Here is a 3,551-nt window from a genome sequence, read left to right as displayed (position 1 = left end):
ATCAGTTGTTCTGGAACAGAAAACTCAGAGTTTCCATCTCAGGGTAAATCAGCTCAGACATCAGGGTTACACTCAGAGTTTGTAAACCTCCTTCCTGGAACGGGCCTCTAGGAACAGAGAGTTTGCGTGCTTTTATTTTGAAGTGGACATCCTGTGTGTGACGACGTCGGAGTGTGTGAGTGTTGACAGGCCTGTGGAGGTGTGGTCTCTGTCAGGAAACACTGCAGCAGCAGCAGCAGCACACACACACACACACACACACACACACACACACACACACACACACACACATAGAGAGACACACACAGTAGCAGCAGAGGCTGAAAGCTTCCAGAGCTCCAGCCCAAACACACGATTATTGTTCTGAAACAGAAAGAGATGCTGTCAGGACGCTTCTATATCACACACACACACACACACACACACACACACACACACACACACACACACACACACACACACACACACACACACACACACACACACACACACACACACACACACACATACACATACACATATACACAGACACACACACACACACACAGACACATACACACAGACACACACCTAGAGACACACACACACACTGAACAAACGGAACACAGACAGACAGACAGACACACACACACACACACACACAGACACACACACATACACATATACACACATACACACACAGACACATACACATATACATATACATATACACATACAAAAACACACACACACACACACACACACACATATACACACACACACACATACACATTGAACAAACACACACACATACACACACACACACACACACTGAACAAACTGAACACACAGCAACGGGGAAACTTTTTCAAAAAGCTCAAATTAGTTTGAAAGAATGACTCTCTTCACAAGTTAAATAAAAAGTCAGTTCACTACTTTCATTGAATTTGGGTGTTTTAGTCAATTTCATAGCAATTGAAGAAAAAACTATTGATAAAAAGAACTCTGAAAAATGTCACAAAAATGTCGAAGAAGTGACAAAAATGTAAAAAAAAAAATGTCAGAAAAAAGTGACATTTTTCTAAAAAAAATGACATTTTTCTCAAAAAAATGACAAAAATGTCGAATAAAATAACAAAAATTTCGGAAAAAATGACAAAAATTTCGGAAAAAATGTCGGAAAAAATGAATAAATGTCGGAAAAAAATGTCGAAAAAAATGACACAAATGGCCGAAAAAAATGACAAAAATGACAGAAAAAAGTGACAAAAATATCGAAGAAGTGACAAAAATGTGACAGAAATGACAAATGTAAAAAAAAAAAACTCAGAAACTTAGAAAAACTCAACAAACGTTGAAAAACCTCGACAAAAACATCGGTGGAAAAGCCACAAAAGTGTCTAAAAAGGCGACCCAAACGTTGATGAAAGGTTTTTCATTAAAACTTTTGACTCAGAAAAACTAAAAGTTGCTGCAGGTCGACGAAGACAACACGAGGGTTGAACTAGTTCAGCATTGAATATGGGATTATTTGACAGTTTGAAGTTTCGACAGGATGCATTTCTGGCTGTGTTTCCCTCATATTCACTGATTACATTACTCAACATCTGTTGTCTGAGTGGAACACAATGAGTCAGCTTCCTGAATGTTGGACTGAAATGCTCTCAGAGCTCTCCTGAATAATTTAACCTGCAGCCTCCGTCAGGAACACTGAACGACAGGAGAGAATAAAAACAGGCAACTACAGCTCGGGTTAAGACTTCAGGAGATCCTTTTAAAATGGCAACAGCACACTCTCAAGGCATCATGGGAGCTGTAGTCACTGAATGCGAAAACGAGCGTCTAAAACGTCCCAAGCTAGCGTCCAAAGCATTAAAAGCAAGCATCCAAAGGGTTATGAGCGAGTGTAAGAAGGGTCTAAAGGGTTATAAGTGAGTGTATGAAGAGTCCAAACGGTTATAAGTGAGTGTAAGAAGAGTGCAAAGTGTTATAAGCGAGTGTAAGAAGGGTCCAAAGTGTTATAAGTGAGTGTAAGAAGGGTCCAAAGTGTTATAAACGAGTGTAAGAAGAGTCCAAAATGTTATAAGCGAGAGTAAGAAGGGTCCAAAGTGTTATAAGCGAGAGTAAGAAGGGTCCAAAGTGTTATAAGCGAGTGTAAGAAGAGTCCAAAGTGTTATAAGCGAGAGTAAGAAGGGTCCAAAGTGTTATTAGCGAGTATAAGAAGAGTCCAAAGTGTTATAAGCGAGTATAAGAAGAGTCCAAAGTGTTATAAGCGAGTGTAAGAAGGGTCCAAAGTGTTATTAGCAAGTAAAGAAGAGTCCAAAATGTTATAAGCGAGTGTTAGAAGGGTCCATAGTGTTATAAGCGAGTATAAGAAGAGTCCAAAGTGTTATAAGCGAGTGTAAGAAGGGTCCAAAGTGTTATTAGCGAGTATAAAAAGAGTCCAAAGTGATATAAGCGAGAGTAAGAAGGGTCCAAAGTGTTATAAGCGAGAGTAAGAAGGGTCCATAGTGTTATAAGCGAGAGTAAGAAGGGTCACAAATGTTGTTTACGCGAGAAGAAGAGTCAAAAGTGTTATAAGCGATTATAGAAGGGTCCAAAGTGTTATTAGCGAAAGTGTATAGAAGGGTCCATAGTGTTATAGCGAGTAAGAAGGGGTCCAAAGTGTTATAAACGAAAGTAAGAAGAGTCAAAGTGTTATACGCGATTGTAAGAAGGGTCCAAAGTGTTGTTAAGCGAAAAGTGTAGAAGGGTCCAAAGTGTTATAACGAGAAGAAGGTAAAGTGTTATACGCGAAGTGAAAGGAGTCCAAAGTGTTATTATCGAGTATAAGAAGAGTCCAAAGTGTTATAAGCGAGTGTAAGAAGGGTCCAAAGTGTTATAAGCGAGAGTAAGAAGGGTCCAAAGTGTTATAAGCGAGTGTAAGAAGAGTCCAAAGTGTTATAAGCGAGAGTAAGAAGGGTCCAAAGTGTTATAAGCGAGTGTAAGAAGAGTCCAAAGTGTTATAAGCGAGTGTAAGAAGAGTCCAAATGTTATAAGCGAGTGTTAGAAGGGTCCATAGTGTTATAAGCGAGTGTAAGAAGGGGTCAAAGTGTTATTAGCGAGTATAAAAAGAGTCCAAAAGTGATATAAGCGAGAGTAAGAAGGGTCCAAAGTGTTATAAGCGAGAGTAAGAAGGGTCCATAGTGTTATAAGCGAGAGTAAGAAGGGTCCAAAGTGTTATAAGCGAGAGTAAGAAGAGTCCAAAGTGTTATAAACGATTGTAAGAAGGGTCCAAAGTGTTATTAGCGAGTGTAAGAAGGGTCCATAGTGTTATAAGCGAGAGTAAGAAAAGGTCAAGATAGAAGTCAAAATATTACTAAGTGATTGTAAAGGGTCAAAGTATTGTCGCGAAAGTTAAGAAAGGGTCCAAAGTGTTATAGCGAAGTTAAGAAGGGTCAAAAGTGTTATAAAGCGCGTAAGAAGAGTCCAAAAGTGTTATAAGCGAGTGTAAGAAGGGTCCAAAGTGTTATAAGAGAGTGTAAGAAGGGTCCAAAGGGTTATAAGTGAGTGTAAGAAGAGTCCAAAGTGTT

Source organism: Perca fluviatilis, chromosome 7 (genome assembly GCF_010015445.1).
Source record: "Perca fluviatilis chromosome 7, GENO_Pfluv_1.0, whole genome shotgun sequence".
Classification (NCBI taxonomy): Eukaryota; Metazoa; Chordata; class Actinopteri; order Perciformes; family Percidae; genus Perca; species Perca fluviatilis.
Note: the sequence above shows the minus strand (reverse complement) of the source record.